Below are 21,703 nucleotides of genomic sequence, written 5' to 3' on the forward strand. Positions count from 1 at the left end.
AAAGCTGGGGGGTGACAGGCTGCAGCAGCAGGCACATTAGCCAGGACCTAGGCTGTCCTGGGGTTGACTCCCAGCTCTGCAGCGTCTGGCAGTGCTGGTGCACCTTCAGCCACCCACCTCACCTCTGCTCTCCCTTTTCCTTTTTGGACCGGTGACTGTTTCTGAGTGTGTATTTTTATGAGTGCATGTTAGAAAGTGACCAAGATCTAAAGTGATGTCTAAGCTCGACTAGAATTCAAGTAATCACTCTTTGCTGTTTAACTATTATTAACTGTAACCATGAAGATGTTTTTCCCTGGAGACAACCTATGATTCCTGTTTTGAGTTTCTGACTCAGTCTAGAGTCTTTTTGACTTACACTGCTGTAAATCAGACCAGACCCTGATACTTCGTACACAGTGCTTCTTTTTTTGCACATTGTGAAAGTGGAAAACTAGATAGGGCTACTTACATTTTATCAAAATCTATGTCACAGTATATGGCATTTTGAAAACCAGCCAAGTTTTTACATGTAGTTTCTACAGTGTAGTAAAAAGTGCACATAAGCACACCTACACACCAATTCTGAACTACAGGAGTATGTATTTTATTTCCACTGGAACTCTTTCCTTGCAGTTTTAATTGTAGGCTTTCTTCTTTTCTTTTGCAGTCAACAGAATTTTTTGCACTAATTCTGTAATGGTTATTGTGTAAAGGGTACCTGAGGCATTTTTGTTGTTGTTCGAGACTAAGAAATCAGTTATAGTCTCACTAGAGAACAGTATTTGTTTTTCTTGCTGTCAGATGGGCTCCTGCTCGGAGATGCACAGCTAGTCTCTCGCAGAAGGAGGTCAGCCTGCCAGCCTGCCTGGGGGGGGTCTGGCTGACACAGGGGACGAAAGTGCGTTGGTCTTTTAATGCTGGGACCAGCAATCACAGATCATAGCTGTTAGCTGTTTCCCAGCATTGAGGTCTGCTTTCCTCAACCAAGCTCACCTTAACATCTCAGGAACTTGGGGGAAAGGTGGGGAATACAAGGTCCCACAGGAGTATGTCATGTGGCTGGGGCCTGGGCAAGTTTGCAGTAAAATTTATTTGTAGTATTGAAGGGTAGAACTCAGCATTTGCGTAGCACAGTCCTATATTACGAAGCTTGGTTTGTGAAAGTATGGGAATTTTACAGCTGATTAAAACATTGGGTTTAGTTATGTTTGATTTGTTTTCCTTAAGTTTAGAAAACTTGGGGAGACCAAATATTTCTTATCACTATTATAAAACATCCTTTTACAGATACAAGATTTATTTTAGCTCTATGTCTTTGGAACTAATTGCTCGCATTGTATTTCTGCCTACATGTATTTAAAACAATTAATGGTTTAACTGTAACTCTCTTTGTCCAAACAAGCTGGATCTGATGGACCTCACCCACTGAAATATTTGTATTACTGCAGCATCTTACTGTTGGCTGGAGATGTTGTCCAAATGCAGAACAAAAAATGGTCCTCACTCTGAATTTCATTTGAGGTGTAAGCCACAACAGTCAGATATAGACAGATGGAAAATGCAAGTGGTGATATTAGTCAAGATGATAGGGAAGACCCTCAGCACAGCAGAAGCTTAACCATCATCATGTTATACAGGCATTAGGAAAGGCAGTGCTCTAAGATTTGGAAAACAGCAATAAAGCAGGTTTCAGATGTTTCCGAGATGCTGAAAGGGAGAATGGGACTGAGCACAAAGGTGATTGTTTTGAAATTGAACAAGAATTCAGTGGGGGCTCGCAGGAGTTCAGTACTGCCCAGCCATCCTGTTCATTTTTGAGGATGCAAAATGGGAGAAACTTGTTATCCGAAGGACCAGTTGCTACATGCTCTCCTTCTGCAGCCTCCAGATGTTGCCTAAATTGTGCCACTTTGTAACAAATACCTGTAGGGCATATAAGCACTCTTTCTGCCCCAAGAAGGGGTAGAAATATAGAGAAAAGACAGTAAAAATAGGTTAGGAAAAGAAACATACTGTATCCTCTTAAAAATATTAGAGGGGTGGAGGAGAAGGTAGCAGGGAAGTTGCAGAAACGGAAGGGAAAGTTGTTGCACACCTGTGATGTATATAGCTAAGCTTAATCTACATCATTTATTTCCTGCACTTTCAAGTTCTTCCTTAACTGTATTTTGTGGAAAATGGCTGCGTTGTAGCATCACAGCATCTTATGGCTCACCCCAGTGCTGTCCTCTCCGGCACAAAGGTTTAGCTTTGACTCATATTTGTCTTTTTTTTTTTTTCCTTTTTTCTCTTAATCAAAATTAAAAGTAATTTAGTTTGAGAGGATGGGATTGTTCTTGCGAGTGGAAAAACAATGCTGTATGTTACATCTTTCCTTGGGCACCTCTACAGGCACTGGTACCTTATTCAGCATGTCACAGGGATGAACAGTTACCCCCAGATGACAACCCGCCATGTTCTCATGACAAACAGTGTTGTGTCATGGAAGCTTCAGAAGCCAAATACAGCAGTATTCCAGGCAATGTTTTACAAAATGTAGCTATAGCAACTAAACCTTCACCACCAAATGATAACACAATCTTTGTTTAAAAAAAAAACCAACCAAACAACCCACAAAAATGTCTCCTCTCCTCAGTCCCACACCTACACATGCTACACAGCATATTATCTACTATCTGCATTATTAGATATTTAGATTAAAAAAAAAATGAACAGGGCAAGTAGATGTAGTTACCTTTAAACAAAAAATAAATTGTGCCTTTTCGTAACAACTTTCCATCACCAGCTTTATCTGTGTCACTGCAGCTACTGCTCTAGTTGCAGTCAGTTTATATTTTTTATTTTGCAGGTGCCACACGGTGGTGCTCCTGACTCCACATTGCTCAGAGGCCTGAGCCGGCTGAGGGGAGTTACAGATGCAGTGTGCGTACCAAAACTGATTTTGGAGGGAGGGCTAGCACTCTGTTCTGCAATGAAGGTGAATCATGCTGTGGGATGGGGGATGTACTTTTCTCCCAGGACTCGGCTACTAAGTCAGATACAGGAAGAAAGAGCTGAATAATGGCAGCTGATAGAAGTCCTCAGTCTTGTGCATGTATGCAGAAATATACACGTATTGAAACTCTTTATACTTGATTACAATGTGAATTTTGCATGCTGGCTTTGTTTTGGCAGCTACCACGCCTTCCCATTCTCTCTGTTTGATCAGTAGAAGACTCACGCAGGTTCACAGCTCGGTATCCTCCTGGGAGCAAGGACAGCATGCTTTTCTCTAGGTCTATGATAAAAATGCAGAAAAGCAAGGCAGAGGGAGGGGAGATGCACCTTCTTCTCCACCTAGGGAAGGGCCGGAACAGAATCAGGAGCTGCCTCAGTGGCCCCAGGCAGGATCCCCTGGATCTGACTGGAAGTCAGACAGCGGTGGTGCTGGCCTCGTGTCAACCGAAAGATCTCTTTTTCTCAGAAGAAAAGCCCTGTATGTAAATGGACATCCTCATCTGTATCAAGCCGACAGCTCACTGAAATCGACAGGAATGATTTCATTGACTTGCGTGTGCTTTGAATCTGGTCCTGTGAACTGTAGCGTTCTGCCAGTTGAAGTTTAGTTGTATGTGTTTAGGAGTTCACCTCCCACTGAGAGTTTCTGATAGCTTTACTGAAAATTGGATCGGGCAGGGGGGTTGGAACTAGGCAATCTTTAAGGTTCTTTCCAACCCAAACCATTCTGTGATTCTATAATTTAGATATTTATGTGAGTCTTGCTTTTAAATTGTTGGAAGCCATCTTTTTAATTAATCCTTATAAAAACAATTGAATGCATGACCTACAAGGATAATTATTTGTGTTCTGCTTTGATTATTTTGTGAAAGTTTTATTGGATTTGTATAGTGTACTGCACTGATATGTGATCTAAAAGAGGAGTTCTAATAAAGTCCATGTACATACTACACTATGAACTTTTTAGGACTGGCAGCCATGTTGTCTATATAAACAATATATTCCATAACCTATTGTTATTAGCTTAACTTTTTAAAAGTTTATCTTTTCTGTCTTTGCATGTCTTTGGATTATTTATATAATATATGTAAATATTCCATAAGGCCATAACCTGATTATTGGAGAAAATGTCTATGGCTTTAAAAATACCTTAAGTTAGTGCTCAATTTATGGACAAATCCAATAGCCTTGTGTGGTGGGATCCCCTGAATCTGAGGAGGTATGGCTAGTTTCTGACAGATTACTATTTCCATTATAGCTTGCTATCCATTGCATGTACTCTCTATCAAGAGCTAATGTTAATCAGAATTCTTTATTATTATTAAATATAATTGTAAGCTATTCCCCAAATACGAGTAAGTAAAGGTTAGATGGAAGCTGGGATTGAGTGAAAACCGAGACGTGACTAGACATCACCAGGCAGCACCTCTCTACATTACATAAATGGACTGAGGGACAAGGCAGGCAGCGTTAACCCTGCCCACGTCTGACCAGCGACAATTTTGCACTTCAAGTGCAACATTACATGTCAAAGAGAAATGCTGAAAATAATAAAATTTCATTAATATGTAAACTAAAGTTTGGTATTTTGACTGACTTCATTATGAGCAGGAAGAATTAATCAGGAGTGTATCTGCAATTAATAGTGTCTCTGATGAGTGGTGGGTGTAGACAAGAGAAAAACTTTAACTAAAGCAAGACCAGATGTGCCTATAGGACAAGGCTGCTTGAAAATTATCCTGCCAGTCAGCCTTGTTTCTTATCTTTATTAACTGAATGACCCATACAGAAAATGATGATGTTAAAGCAGTAGGGAGATATTAAGATATTTATTCAGTTATTTCATTTCATCTTTTTCCAAATGGAAGTGCAAGCTGATTGTGTCAAAGCAGAGCCAACTACTTACATCATCGCAGGCTGACATTTTGCTATTGATGATATTTTTGTGAAATGCTGAATTGGATTTGTGCTCACTGTCAAGAAATCCTGAGTGGAACTTTTTCCCTGAGACGGAATGAAATGGAATCATCCAGACCAACCAAGAGACCTCTCTGTTGTCTTTGTTCATATAATCTTCACAACAAAATCAGATCCCCGCCCACCCAAATCCTAATGAATACGTTGAAGTGTAAAAGCTTTGTGCCAAGGAAAGTCATAAAATATAGATAGTTTTTATATATGTATAGAGTGGTAGAGACTTGGAGGGTTTATTTCCCTTGTTTCTCTCTCTAGAATGGATTAAAAGATTGCTATTTTACTGATCCCAAATCAGAAGATAGTGTGGGGGACTGAAATAAACTGTGACTAAGGAATTAGTCCCCAAAAGATGAATTCCAGAAGTCATTAAGAATGCATAACTACGTAAAAGCAATGCAAGTTTACAAAAAGATATGCCTGCCAATGCGTCCCGATACAATCAATCAGGATTGTTTTCTGCACTGGCTCACAGCCGACTTCCAACGCCAATTCTTACACAGATCTTTGATATCTTCCCCTCTTAGGAAAGAACTAGATATTTATGCATGCCTGAGAGGACTCCTTAGAAGCACAAGGAACCACATTTGCTCTTTCTTGCCTAGCAGGGTGCACTCTTAGCTCACCCTGCAGCACTGCTCATGGCCTGTTTGCAAATATCACTTTACATTCGTCTCCTGCTGCCAAGGGGACAGGACATCCAAAAGCTTGCTGATTTCACCACATCCTCTGGCAACAGACAGCTAGAACCATAAAACATATAGATTGTTTTGCTTACATGAAAATAAAGGATTGAACACAAAAGGTTACAAATGAAATTTTTTTTTTTTTTTTTTTTATGCCTTCTCAGTTATTCTGTCATATTTCACTGGGAATGCAGTTCTTGGGGTTAGCAGTGGGAGGTCTGGCCATCCAGGTCTCTCGCATATATTCTGTTCTCTGAGTACTGAGTAACTTTTCTCTGTTTTCCTGACTAGATATACTACACTCAGTTCCTCCTTGATTCACTGCAAATGGAGTATTGAAGGCTGGGAGAGAGGGAAGGCAAAAGGCTAATGGTCAGAAGGAGATATGTTGTCTTTGCTGTTTTCAGTTTTTCACTCTTTGCTCTCTTGATACACCTGCCTTGCTGGATGTCTTTGTGTTTTAACTTATAATGTTGTTTTTCATGCCTAGATGGTCTTGCATACTTTCTTCCACTTTTTTTTTTTAAGTTTACAATATTAAAATAGTACATGCTGTAAACATCATTCTCCATAACATCTGAGCAGCTGATGGTCTCTCCTGCCATACTAGTTTTCTAAAGAGATCACACAAAGGCATTTTAATGAACCTATTTAGAACAGATGGAGAACATTGACATTTGATATATCAATATGAGTGAAAGCCACATATCTTTGTCCAGTATTTATTCTCGGTTTTGTTGTCTAAACAAGTGTTTTTCCCTTAGCTCCCTTTCTCTCATTTTCCAGAAGGGAAATATAATCAAACCACTAGATTGGATGAAATTTGCAAAAATTGAGAAGGAGTTTGTGTGTTTGTTTATGTGTGTGATAACACCATTAAAAATGTAATGATACAAGAAGGAATGAGGTAGTGTCAGATAGTTCCCAGATGACTACATTTAATTAAGTTATGGCATAGCTAAGCTTTCCTTATCACATCCTGTCTCTCTTCCTGCATTTCTGAGAAAACATTAAGTAAATTCATATAAGGTACTTCAGACAGGAGCACACACAAAAGATAACAATAAATCCTCTGGTCAGCTCAAGCATCCAGAAGTTTCCTCAGCTCTTTTGTCTAACAGAGATGTTTTCTGGATTCTGTACATGACTCTCAGTGTCATATACAGGCAGCAGGCAGGAAACTTCAATTAAACTGTGGATGTTAGTTTAGAAGGTGATTCACTTCAATGAATTAACCAAAAGCTGCACACAAGGAGATCTATGAGTTCTGTGGGTAGAGGTTTCCCATGACAACTGTGTGGTTAGATCAACCATTAGTCACGAGACATACACTGTGAGCTACGTGTTTTAAGATCTAGAAAGTATGAGTTACTCCTTTTTTTGTAGTAGTAGTAGTGTTAGAAACTTAGGAAGTCTGTTTTTCCACAGAAATGTGGCTTGAAAGGAAGCTAACCAAGCACACCTAACCTCTGGGAAAAGTGTGGAAGCTGAATGACTAAACTGGGGCTTCGAACTCACACAAATGTACTTAGCCATCTCATTTGGGATCTCCAGGATTTTAATGTTTAGCCTATGTGACTACTGTATGAACCTGATAAGTGCAGCATCAAGGGAAGAAAATAATGCAATCTGTCCCTAAACCACAATACTAAGCAACTTAGGCTACAAGAACGTATTTATTGTTTTCAGTGATAGGATTAGCGTATGTGCTCCTTGCAAAGCAGTTATATATTGACAAACACTTTAAAATCTGTGATTCTGCAGCAAGCTGAATATATTTTTAAATATTTCATCCTCATACACACACATATATGTATATTATAAATATGTCTTTCTGTATGGCAAATTGAAAAAAATCTGTGTGCGTGCGTTCGTATATGTAACTATATATACAGATGAGCAGATCAATACAAACAGACATTTAAATGTTTTGGTCAATGAAATATGTTTTTGAATCCTTCCTGATGAACACGTGGGACTAATAGGTATGTTTTAGGTTTGCATTGCCTTAAATGTATTCTTTTCAGCTGGAGGAGTTTACTACTCCATAAGAAGGTTGTGCCTCCAGCTCTCAAGTATCTTGATAGCTCCAATTTGCAAAGGGATGTCATTCACTATCATATTGCCTTTTCTGATATTAAGTTCAGCATTACTGTTTGGTGATGTGTAAACAAAGCTTCAAGTTTTATCTTCCATTAATGAAGTCGAAATGTGTTAATGTAAAGCAAAGCGAGAAAGCCAGAACCCACCAATATTAATTCTTTCTTTATTGCTTTTGGGGTTGAAACGAATGAAAATGTTCATTATCATCAATTTATTTTGATTCTCTTACTTTCCCCAGTAACAATTATTTTTTTAATCCAATAATTTTTTTGACATTGAAAATTTCTAGAGTTAGTACAAAAATAAATGAAGAGGTGGTTAGGCTTAGGATGTTATAAGCATAAACTAGTTTTTTTGTTTCCAGAGGAAATGCAAAGTCTTCTAGCAACAATAGAAGGCAGGTCAAGAAGACTTCATTAATATGTTGGTGGTTAACATTCCTGGTTTTAAAACAAACACTAATTTCTACAGGTTTAATGGTAAATATTTGTTACCATTTAATATTCATAGTGATTTATAAGAATGCTTGAAATAAATTGAGTCCATTAATGATAGGACATAAGTCAGTCTTTGGCTTCTGCTGTGAGGATTTTGTCAAAAAGATTATTCTGAGTTCCTTATTTATCTTCAGTACGTCTGACCAAAAACCCAGCCTGCTGGGAGGAATTCAAATGTTATTGTGCTGCTGCTTTTGTGAAATGGCTGCAACGTAGTGTCCTGCTCCTTTAGTAACAGAGCACCTGTTCCATCACACAGAGTCTTAATTAACGTCTGACGTACAGGCTCATTGCAATCCAGATGCTTGCAAATAACTGAGCTCTGAAGCTTTTTCAGTACATCCATTTTAAGTGAAATGAAATTGCTGCAGTTCAACATAGGAGGCTAGGTTTGTACTTTGTAGAGCCCTATCAGTCTAGGTATGGTTTTGCAAAAACAAAACGAGAGATGAATAGGATCTTGCCTTCATTTTATTCAAAGCACAGAGGTTCAGACAGGAATAAGAGGAGGTTGGAAAATCACATATAAGTGTTCAGCTTTTGACTTAGTCTGAGTTACAGCTTTTATAAAATTGAATTTTAATAATTTGCTATGGAAAGATTAGAAGTAATATTATTCTGTGAGAATTTGAGAGAAAAAGATATATTTTAGAAAAGTTGTTTAATCTCCTTGCATCTCTCCCTCCCTGATAATACCGTAACCTTTAAGCCTTTTCGCTGACATCTGTACTTTATAAATGAATCTTTTTGCTCATTCTTATTCTTACGGTGGTCAGCTCCAGTGCCAGTCTTTGGAGTCTCCAGCATGAAACCTGACCAGGTCCCCACCTATCTTGTTAATTCTGTTGTTGCTGATATCACAGGACCATCATTATAATTTATTATTATTACTATTTATCAATAAATTATTGTTTCATGCTGTATACCTTCCATGCAGATTGGGCACCCATGCAAAGAAAGGGGGAGCAGTGAGTAGAGAGTTCAAAAATATTTGAGGTGTATGTCTCTGAAGTTAATGCCTTGCCTGATGGGAGAATGATATTTAGGACAGAGTAGCTAGTTTTATGTGAATGCAGGAGAATAAATGATCTGCTTATACTAGTGGTATCTTTCTGACAGGAACATGTCATACCTAGTTTGTAGAAACACACCTCCAACATATTTCACTCAAAGCTTGTTTGCGTCAGATAGCAGTAGTCAGAAAGCCAGACTTTGGAGGAGTGTGTGAAGAGCTGCCTGCTAGGCTGAGAGTTTTCAGAGATATAAAAGGTGACAGCTATGGCACAAACATATGCGATTGAAAATAAATCAGTTATGGCTCACATGCAGACCCAAGCAGTGTAATTTCCTGGTATCACTGCTATATCTCACATTTGTGAACAACTGAAGGACATGGCAGGCTTAGTAATGGATGAAAAGTTTTTTGCTCATGGGATGATGGGAAGTACCTTTGGTGACCTTCAAGTGAAGGAAGTGGAGACACTGCACCTTTGAAAGTTGGGGACATGAAGAGTGCATTGAGGTGAAAGGTTGGGGAGGGAGGGTTTAGAAATCTCTGTTCCTTTTTGTTGTCTGTAATGTAAAATTTATTTTCCTGAGATCCTTCAGTGCGGGTATTGGTGGAGTAGAGTTGGGGGCGTTTCAGAGTCAGATACTTGAAGTTGGGAGACAAGAGCAAGGTAATAAAAAAACCCCAAGCAACCCACCAAAACACGGCCAAAATTTCTGGGATTACTTCCTTCTCTTCACATTGATGATTAATGCAACAGCTACCCAGAGCTCCCAGTGAACCTCCAGACTCCCAACACTCTCCTTAGGACAAATATCATCTCTCACTTCTGAACTCCTCTTGTGCTAGTAAATAAGCATGAGAAAACAAAAGAATTTTCTTCATATTGTTCCTCATGACCTTCACCCCTTTTGGGCTTATTGACTCTTAGCATGTTTTCAATATTAGGGACTACAGTCCCCAATTTGTCCTTGAAAAAAATCCAGCATCAGAAAAGGACATGGGTGGAAACAACTATTGAGGCTTTCCTGCATCTATCCTTCTTTTGTGGGAAGATTTTATCTTCAGATAAAAAGTCATTATGTTATTGTGCAAAGACTCAGGCTCTGTTTAGTCTAAAAAACACATTGTATGGTAATCCTGGAAACACGTTTTCTTCAACTTCTCTTTTTCGATTTAAAACATTTGAATGATGCTATAATAAAAAGCAGTTATTGTTGATTATTGCTTTTGCTAGCTGTAATTTGAGTGTCAGAGTTGCATTCAAAGAGTTGTATTAGAACAGCATTAAAGGGGTTCTTTCTTCCAAAACAAGCATGAAAAACTACACTTGTTCTTACTTAGATGAAATATTGTCAGTCTCAGTGTTTTAAGTTAAGATGGACTAGTATTCCATTTCTTTGTTTAAAAACTGTTCTCATATTATAAAAATGTAAATACCACCCACCTTAAACTTATAACCTTAGAGAAAAGTGGAAAGATTTACAAGAAGCCATCAGTTTGCCACAAAAAACATTTAGGAAGACTTTCATACCTGAGGGAATATTTTGCAAGTTATAAATAAAGAAATAAAGAAGCTTCAGAATAAAGAACAACTTGCCCATTGTCCCCTATTGCTTAAGCAGTCCCTATGGTTCTCTTAGTAAATGTAAACATAAGTAAGACGACTTAGGCATAAAAGTGACAGAGTCTGTTACAGATTTTTTTAAGGTGATTTATATGCATACCTGAGTTGTAAGACTATTTAAAAAAAATAATTTACAGGAATGTTTTCCTTTTTATTTGGTAACAAGAAAATGAAGCACAAATAAAGAAGAATGGACCATGCAATATGGTAATAAATTTAACAGTTGGACTTGATGATCTTAAAGGTCTTTTCCAACCAAAATGATTCTATAATTCTATGAAACAGCCTCCATTCCTGTTTTCTTCAGTATTTTTATACCAATTACACTAAACTATTGCATTTGGCTTCCAAAATTAATACAGCTAAAACCCCCACAAAAGTGTCTCTTAGATAGCTGATCAAACCTGGGACGCATGTAAATAAAATTTTATGAGAGGCTATAGAAGGAATGTGCTTAGAGAAACATTCTTAGAAGAATAAATTCATTCAGAATTTACCATTACTGAAATGTTTTTTTAAAAAAATACAAGAGAAAACATCAAATTCACCTACTGCAAAGCATAAGAAAATAAATTACATAATATTGGAAATCAAGATGAATATTTGCTTGAACATCATTTGTGTATATCTAGAATACTCCTTTATTTCGGATGGGATTTCTCAGATTTTGCTCTAGATCTGGACATTATGTAGATTTTGACGGAAAATCTCAAAGGACCTGCACATGTTTTATCTTCATAGCCTAGTGAGGAATTCTGAACAAAATGGTTTTTCCCTGTGTCTCTCCCATTGTGAAGGAAGTACATAGCATGCAATCTCCCATTCAGTGGAACATGATAAAATTAACCATCAGATCCATAATTAAAAAAAAAAAATAATTAAATTTCTTTGAATTAAAAACAAACAAAATCCCCCAAAACCAAAAACCAACCAAACAAAAAAAAAATCCAAATCTTTGGGTTTAAAAGAAAATCAAAATTGAAACAATGAACATTTTAACCAAAACTGTCCCACTTTGCACCTGTAAAAAACTGGTATTAGAATATATGAAATTCTATTGATTATACCGTATTGGACTAGATAGGAGGCTGATATAACTTACTACCAAATATTTGCAACAGCTACAGATCTACACTGTCATCTCTGGGAAAGAAATTGTCAAGTTTCCAGGAAAGGGAATCAGGAGTGGGAAAGAAATGAAGAGGAAAATTATAGATCTACAGCACAGTAAATTACATCTTCCCTAGTGCAAATGATCTGAAACCAAAATGAAATGAAAATTGACCTTGTCCCAGATCTATACACGTGGCTATACGCCACATGCAGAGACTCACCTGAGCTTTACAAACCGGCGGTTCTTTGCATTTCAGCTACGTCCCAGAGACGCTGGCATTCCCTCCCCCCTCCGTTCACAAAGGACATAGATGATAGACAGCACTTGGCCTCCTGATACTGTGGAAGAGCTTAGAAGCCTTCTTAATGAGATTTATACACAATACAAAAGACAAGAATGACAAAGACAGACATGCACAAAAAATAAGTTTCTTTTAAATAACATAGGATGGAGAGAGTAAAACATTGAAAGCAATTAGTAGGTTCTCAACTAGAGTTAGCCCATTAAAAAACAAAAAAAAAAATCGTAATGCATCCATGATCCAAAAGATAACTTCAGGACCTCAGCATGAGCTCTTTATACTTCAAGGTGAAAAGTTTTCAGCTATACTCTGTGTAGTCTATTGGATAAGGAGAGATTTCTGTGTGATCTTTGGTGTAGCTATGTGAATTCTGTGTGATCTATGATGTAGTTTTTATGACTAAATTGTTTGGCAGCATTAAAAAAAAGAAACCTGGCAAGAAGTCCCACCCCACTTACTTCACCCTAGCTGGTAGAGTCAGTGCACCTGACAACTATGTAGGTAGGAAGTTTGTCAGCTTGTTTTGTATCGTGCTGGAAAGTAATTCTGCTGAAAAATGTGTCCTGATGGTTGGTTTATGGGATGTGAGAATAAGATGATTTTTTGGTGAAGATATTCTGGCAAAATTGGTTGGCATAAATAAACTGCCAATTTATAAAGTTACACATTTCAGTTGATTTAATATATTCTGTTATTTGCTATAACTTTCAGTGTGGATTTGTCCTGGTTTTAGATGAGAGGGTTGATTTTCTTCATAGTAGCTAGTGTGGGGCTATGTTTTGGATTTGTGCTGGAGACAGTGTTGATAATATAGAGATGTTTTTGTTCTATGGACTTATTGTTGAGCAGTGTTTACACGGGGCCAAGGCCTTTTCTGCTTCTCACACTGCCCTGCCAGCGGGATGGCTGGGGGTGCACAAGGAGTTGGGAGGGGACACAGCTGGGACAGCTGACCCCAGCTGACTGAAGGGATATTCCATACCGTATGACGTCATGCTCAGCATATAAAGCTGGGGGAAGAGGAAGGAAGGGGAGGGATGTTCAGAGTGACGGCGTTTGTCTTCCCAAGTCACCGTCATGCGTGATGGAGCCCTGCTGTCCTGGAGATGGCTGAACACCTGCCTGCCCATGGGAAGTGGTGAATGAATTCCTGCGTTTGCTTTGCTTGTGTGTGTGGCTTTTGCTTTCCCTATTAAACTGTCTTTATCTCAACCCACAAGTTTTCTCACTTTAACTTTTCCAATTCTCTCCCCCATCCCAATGGGGGGAGCGAGTGAGCGGCTGTGTGGTGCTTAGCTGCCGGCTGGGGTAAAACCACGACAGGATTAAATCTCCTAATTTATATCTACAAACACACAACATCTAAGAAAGAAAACAGGGATATTAACAGCTGTATGCAGGTGCTGTGGTATGACATTGAAGCCTGCTGAGTGACTTTCCAGCAATACCTCCTTGCCTGTCAGCCCCTAGGGGAGAGGAGACTGCCAAAAACTCTACAGAAGAGGCTGACAGTATGTGGTACTGATTTAAAAATATGGCATGCTTTCCAATTTTTCAGATGATCCCTGAAGGGTTAAGTTGCTAACTTGAATCTTTTCTAGGTAGCATGCTTCTGTGAAGAATGTATGTAAAATAACTGAGAGCCTTAGGGGGGGGCTTACTGCTTTCTGGGGAAGCCTGGAGAACAATATTACATGGTAAGAGAATGGTTCAGAACCCTGACAGACCTCTGCTTCATGCAGTGTTTGTTTTCTACATAAACCAGTCCTCTTTCTACCTGTGGTGGGTTGACCTTGGCTGGGGGCCAGGTGCCCACCAGAGCCGCTCTCTCACTCCCCTCATTCACTAAACAGGAGAAAAAGTATGACGAAACGCTTGTGGGTCGAGATAAGGACAGGGAGAGATCACTCACTAATTATCGTCATGAGCAAAACAGACTGAACTTAGAGAGGGAATTCATCTGATTTATTACTAGGCAAAACAGAGTAGAGGAATGAGAAATAAAATCAACTCTTAAAACACCTTCCCCCACCCCTCCCATCTTCCCGGGCTCAACTTCACTCCCGGCTTCAACCTCCGCCCCCCTCAGCGGCACGGGGGGACGGGGAGTGGGGGTTACGGTCCGTTCATCTCACGGTGTTTCTGCCACTTCTTCATCCTCAGGGGGAGGACTCCTCTCATCGTTCCCCTGCTCCAGCATGGAGTCCCTCTCACAGGAGACAGTCCTTCACGAACTTCTCCAATGTGAGTCTCTCCCACGGTCTACAGTCCTTCACGAACTGCTCCAGCATGGTCTCTCCCACGGGGTGCAGACCTTCAGGAGCAAACTGCTCCAGCGTGGGGTCCCCCACGGGGTCACAAGTCCTGCCAGCAAACCTGCCCTGGCGTGGGCTCCTCTCTCCACAGGGCCACAGGTCCTGCCTGGAGCTTGCTCCAGCGTGGGCTTCCCACGGGCCACAGCCTCCTTCAGGTGCCCCCACCTGCTCCAGCGTGGGGTTCTCCACGGGCTGCAGGTGGAATCTCTACACCCCCTCATCCTTCCTCCATGGGCTGCAGGGGGACAGCCTGCCTCACCATGGTCTTCTCCATGGGCTGCTGCAGGGGGATCTCTGCTCCGGCACCTGGAGCACCTCCTGCCCCTCCTTCTGCACTGACCTTAGTGTCTGCAGAGTTTCTTACATCTTCTCACTCCTCTCTCCGGCTGCAAAAGCTCTCTCTAACTGGTTGGTTTTTTTTTTTCTCTTAAATATGTTACCACAGAGGCGCTGATTGGCTTGGCCTTGGCCAGCAGCGGGTCCGTCTTGGAGCCGGCTGGCATTGGCTCTGTCAGACACAGGGGAAGCTTCTAGCAGCTTCTCACAGAAGCCACCCCTGTAGCCCCCTCCCGCTACCAAAACCTTGCCATGCAAACCCAACACACTACCATAGGGTGTGACATACAATTCTGCTGGTATATGCCAGATCTGCTCAAAGGTGCAATTTTTTACATCTTTGTTTCCCAACCAAATATATCAGTAACAATGAAAATGAACATAATTACATTTCAATTATTCATAGTCAATCTATTAGTTATATTAAGTAGTCTTTATTTCCTGTGCTGTAGCTTTCACTATAGGTTAAGTTAAGTTTAATCATCTTATATTGCTAAAAGCATACCCAACAGCATTTACTACAATAACTTGTCTGAGTTTAAATTAAATTTAAATAGCTCTCCATCTTGAGAGCTGTTTATATTCCCATTGTCTTGATTGGATGGGAATATTACAATGAAGTAAAATAAAACTATAATAATAAAATAACTCTCTCTTTCAAGCTGCTCGTAACCTCTTTTAACTTAAGGCTCACTTTTCCCATGCTGCCTTCAAGAAATTATCTAATATACTGATTTCTACACTAGAAGAATCTACTGAGGTAGCTTAGGACAATGGTTTAGTGGCAGCTGGGAGAGGTCTCTGCTTTTACTCAGATGTGATCTGAATTCATCATAGATATATGTTTACTATGAGAGAGAGAAAATAGTCTCTGACCTAATTCAGGTTGTTGTCTTGTTTTTTTTTATTCCTTTCTCTGTCAGCACCACACCAACATAGGCATTCATGTAATATTGCTCATTCTTTTTTTTTTTTTTTTTTTTTCCCTAGTACAAAGCTCTCTTTTAACAGTAAGACATTTATGAAATATTTCAGGAACTTTAGCTATGGGAAATTGACTACTTGAACCATAAACTGGTAAATTATCGGCCTACAGTGAACAAAGAGAAGATTTTAATGCAAAATCAGTACATTTTGTATGTACATAATCAGTTTGATACATAACTGACTGCATAGGCTTAACCATATCTGTTTTTTTAATGCATGAAGTAGGAAGTATAGGTTAGCATTGTTGTAATTAAGTCCCTGCTGGTTTAATTGTCAGCCAGCTCTCTGTGGGGCATACTGAAGTTGTTTAGAGCTGCTAAGTCTATGTTAGAACAATAAAAAAAAGGTATAGGGCTGCAGAAAACACCTGCTAGGCGTACAGTTCATTGCCAAATATCAGTACAATGAAGACTCCTGATGTACCCTGAAATCATGTAGCAAAGCTCTCTTCAGTGCGTAGATTCGAGTTAAACCTGACTGATACACACTCAGATTTATGAATTCTTTAAAGGTCCAGTAAGTTGGAACTCATTTGCAATTGAAATAAAGTGTTATGTGAAAGTCATTCTCTAAAAAGGGAAAAAAATGAAGAAAGAAGAGTTTTTCTGCTGAAGAGACTCAGGCAATTAATTAAACCTCTTTTGGAAATAGCATAAGAGCTTACAAATAAATAGTGGTTATTATCGGGAACAAGAGCAACAGTTACAGGACAGCCACATTACTGACAAATTAATTGATTTTTTGAAGTTGTTCAGAGCAGAATACTATCATAGCACTAGATAGTTTAATAAGGAAGAAACCCAAATTGTTTCATTAGCAGACTGGGGTTGCTACTGTACATTTCCTCTTGTTCTTTTTAGCTGCTTGAGTGGAAAAGCCACCTCTTGTTCCAATAGAAAGTAGAACTTTTCAAGGTTTTACTTTAAATCACTTTACAGGGAATTATTCTGAAAAAATGGATGTGGAACCTGTTTGCCCATGGGTCAAATGTTACATATGATTTTTCCATTGTGTTTACCTGTATAGTTTCTGATTAAAAAATGTAGGAGGACAAGTGATAAGCAATAGAGCTGCTATGTGTGCTCTTAGTGGTCAGAGCAGTTGAAGGGGAACCTTGAACTGCAGGATTCTGCCACTGACTTCAGTCCATTGTTGTAGAAAGTATTTAATCAGTGTTTTCTTAGCTTACCCACTTTCCAAACCCAGTAGCAATACGTAGTTAAATCAAAGCACCTTCTACTGTGACTGCAGGTTACTTTTGCATTGCTCAATGCGTGGTGCTTACCAGTGCCCTTCCAGTGCTTTGAATAAGGTTCTGTGTCACTGCAACCCCTTCACAGTAGGATTCATCTCGCTTTATGCACTTAGTAAGTTAGGTGTCTAATCTATTAAATTGTTCAGGCTACAGAAAGTTCCTATTATTTCCACACTGACGTTATTAGACATTTATGTAGAGTAGGATAAATTGCTGTATGGAGGTGCTTCTTTCTCCCACTGTCTACAGAAAGGGCCTAGACAATTTGCTTAGACTAAACATATAATCTTTAAACTTCACATGAGATGAATACCATGCTCAGTTCAGGGGAAATAGCTCTGATGTGCTGGGTGCTTTTTGTCAATGTGTTTGGAAATTATTTTGTTTTGTGGTTGCAAGATGTGCTGATCACTGCAAACCAGGCTTTCTGTATCCCCAGAGGTGCTCTGCCTAGAGAAAATCGCTTTGCCTGGATTACTCACCAAGTGCAAGATTTCACCAGATGTTTTCGTGGGAATGCACTGCAGTGGTGTGGAGAATGAAGACCTGAAATGTAATGAAGAAACAGGTTTTCCATAGGACAAGAACTCTTCAGCTTATGGGTTTCCAGAGGATGAGAGCATTGTTAACTCCAGGACCTTAATTCATTGATAAAAATTGGGTTTATCTGAGATAAAACTTATAAATTTTTTTAGAACATCTGTCCCCTCTGTCAGGATTTACATAGCAGTTTTATACATTTTACTTACCTAATAATGTAACTCTTAGCACCATAATTTCTAAAAAGTCCTACCTGTCTTTTAGATTTAGTCTTTATTAATATGTTGGCCCCTGTTTTCATTATCTTGTATTAATCTTTAGTACACTTCTTTCATTTTATTGTATTTAAGCCTTAAGTCAATAAAAAGCATAAAAACTGTGTCTTTTGAGAGTGGAGGAGCTGTCCAATTTTACTAGCCTCTTTGATGATATGATCTAAAACATAAGCTATTATCACCATTATAGCTCTAAGAAAATTTTATTTTTTGTTTTTATGGTGTGGTATGTTTCTTTATTTGGAGAATGACTATTAAAAAATTCAATATGGTAATTTGGATTGTCAAGCTTCATTTTGTAGTATTAAATTTAATTATATAAAAACTAATTTGTCCCATTAGAACTCTAGGGATAATGTAAAGTACTTTTAACTTTGATGTCTGCTGTAACTCTTGATGAAACATAAAAGTTAACAGTTTAAGTAGGCTTTTTATTTCTTTAAAGAAACACTACAGCTCAGAAGAATTTTGTGATCTATTTGTGTAAGCAGGAACAATTCGTAGAATTTCAGAAAATAACTGATTTTTGGATAAGAAAAAAGTCAGTGAGATGTATGCTTTAACAAACACCCTAACTAGTCCTTTTTTTTGCTTAAATGTCAATCAACAGCTATTGCCAAAAAAAAAAAAAAAAAGAAAAAAAGAAAAAAAAGGAAGATTGTTCAGCAGTTTGTCAAACAAAACTCTTGACATCCCTTGACCCTCTTTCCCTGTTTTGCTGTTCAGGTATACTTGAACATTGGGAAATACTAATGAGAAATTCAACCAGTCAGGAAACAGGAACAGCCATTTTGGCAAATAGTACATAGTCCTCTAACACAGAGAAGTGCCCCTTGCAATACCCAATGCTTTTGGGGAAATGTGCAGAAAATTTATCAATTAAAAATAGGAGGCTTTCTGTAGAGGAATGGGGAAGTAACAAGCAGTTTAGTGTCTCTAGGTGCACTGTAGATTTGTCTTATAAAGTCACTTAATTCTTTTGAGAGTGTAAAGTTGGATTTCAGATACAGAACTCACATATGGATTCAGTGTAGAACATTACACAACCTACATAATACTTCAGAGAAGGATTTGGGTCAGGTTAGAGCAAGGAAGCAGAGTCTATAGGTCTGAATCCCTTTTAAATCTTCCTCAAAGTTTGGGACTTTTGATGCCTGTATTTTGCTTAAGGTCTGTCTGGATCGGACAGGTACTAACAGAAGTGCTTTCCAGGCAGAAGAGGTAGAGCGAAATGACAGAGCACACCTCCAAAGCTGAAAAGCCTATGAATATCTGCTAATTTTGCCATGGAGTCTACTATAAGGATATACCTGTCTGGATGATAGCCAAAGTAGCGCTCTACTGTTTCTGAGTATATCTGTTGATAAAAATGCTCAAGTTATTTAATATTTTGAGAATGGTTTCTCAAAATCACAAAACATTTATTATATTTGGCGTATCTCTGGGTGATTTTTGGGACCCTCTCTCTAAATAATTGAAGACTGAAAGGCCTTTAATTATTCCAGTCCAGTAGTTAACAAAAGCTGACAGGCAGGGGCATGGTGTGGTGGAAAAGTGGTGGGAAGAGCTTCCCCTGATCTGCTTGCTCTGCTCTTCAGCTTTGCCACTCAACCATCACTACCATCATGAATAAGGCACTGATTTATATAGGTAGGAAAAAAGTATTTGTAGGGCAGAATATTCCTTTTCTTTTCAATTGACTATGACTAATAATCCTTGAAAATAGCTGCATGCACAGGAAACTTCCCATGATAAACAACTATGCTACTCCAAGCTTTGCCTTGGATTACCAGTTCTTTTAAATTTTATTTATTAAGCAGCAGAACATTTCTCTTCTGCTAATTTAATAGGTGATCAGGGTGCTTTAAGTACTTTTGTGTTAAAAGTTTACGTACAGGAAATTCAGTTTATGTTTAATCCCTTCTTGTAGAGAACAATTTACTTACAATGTCTAGCTATGTCTCCTACAAAGTGCAGGATAAAATGTTACTTTAAAAATGTTCTTAAAAAAAAAAAAAAGAAAAAAGATTACTTTTGGGAGAAGGGAAATCCTTTCTAACCAACTCTAACCATATCTATAGCATTCCTTCTAGTTACTTAGTGATGTATATATAGGAAGAGGGAAACATCTACTTGGCTTACCCTGTGAAAAATGCATATGTGGTCAATGAGTTAAAGAGAATTTAAGTTTTCAGAGCTGTGCTCAGCCTCCTTTTGTTCTCTTCCCAATCTAAGTGGTCTCACTGGCTTGCATGCCTGTGTGATTGCTGCTGCTTTTTTTGAATATCATGATGCTGATGGCAGCTTCATCTGCATTGGTCACAGAATTTGGGCTTTCACATAAGCAGTGCAAGCTAGATAAAGTGGCTGCTCCTCAGCTCCACATCTTCATAAGCTACTCATACATTCCTGCCTATTCCCAGCTGAGAATATTAGCACAGTGGTATTTAGAGTGCTAACATTTCAGCACACTGACATTGCAAATGTCACCAAGAGCTGCTTGCGTGGCCTATTACTCTGTATTGTTACAGGAATTCAGCCTTAAACAAGACAGCCTAGTAGAAAAGTTTTCTTGAAAGAGTCTCAGACACTTTCTTCTGGAGGAGCTAAATGTGTGGAAGGTATGGTTTATTAACATCTGTCACTCTGTTTTTTGTTTTGTTTTTAATTAAGGCGGCGGTGTTCAGGCATCAACAGTGCCATGGAGATAGTATTGATGGTTATATATCAATACCTGAGGTTTATTTGGTTGTCAGTTATGATTCTTTATGTTATCCTTTCATAGATGATCCTATCTCTAATCACAAAATATGCCAAGAGCATGACATGCAGGAATCCTCAGCCTTGAGTCTTACGACATAGTCAGATATAATCACCTTTCTTTCACACATAAGAAATTAATACCTTTATAGTAAAATGTTGACCCCAGCAAATGGTGAAACTATCCATAGAGTTATAGAATCATATAGAATCATAGAATCATAGAATGGTTTGGGTTGAAAGGGACCTTAAAGATCACCTAGTTCCAACCCCCCTGCCACGGGCAGGGACACCCTCCACTAGACCAGGTTGCCCAAAGCCCCATCCAACCTGGCCTCGAACACTTCCAGGGATCGGGCCTCCACAACCTCTCTGGGAAACCTGTTCCAGTGTCTCATCACCCTCACAGTGAAGAATTTCTTCCTGATATCTAATCTAAATCGACCCTCCTTCAGCTTAAGGCCATTACCCCTTGTCCTATCACTCCATGCCTTTGTAACCAGTCCCTCTCCAGCTTTCCTGTAGGCCCCTTCAGGTACTGGAAGGCTGCTGGAAGGTCTCCCCAGAGCCTTCTCTTCTCCAGGCTGAACAGCCCAAACTCTAATCTCTGTAATAATGATATTAATACTTCCAGGCAGGGAAAGGAAGGGTCATAGATTATCGAATTAATTCCTGTGGCTTAATTCTTGTTGAACAGATTAGATTTTTGATAGTAAAATGAGTTAATGACTGCTGATTACTATCTTGACTCTTTTTGCTAAGGTAAGAGTAGATGAGAACACATTTGCTTACTTCTAAGATAAATATTTCAGGTTGTCCTGGATTAATGAAAAGAATGGATAACTCCATCTATTCACTTATCCATATAAAAAACAACAAAATAGCTCTGCACTGAAGTTGAGGCTTTTTAGAGCTGGGCACTAGCTCACTGTAGGAAATCAAGGA

Source organism: Grus americana, chromosome 2, assembly GCF_028858705.1.
Source record: "Grus americana isolate bGruAme1 chromosome 2, bGruAme1.mat, whole genome shotgun sequence".
In the NCBI taxonomy this organism is placed as follows: Eukaryota; Metazoa; Chordata; class Aves; order Gruiformes; family Gruidae; genus Grus; species Grus americana.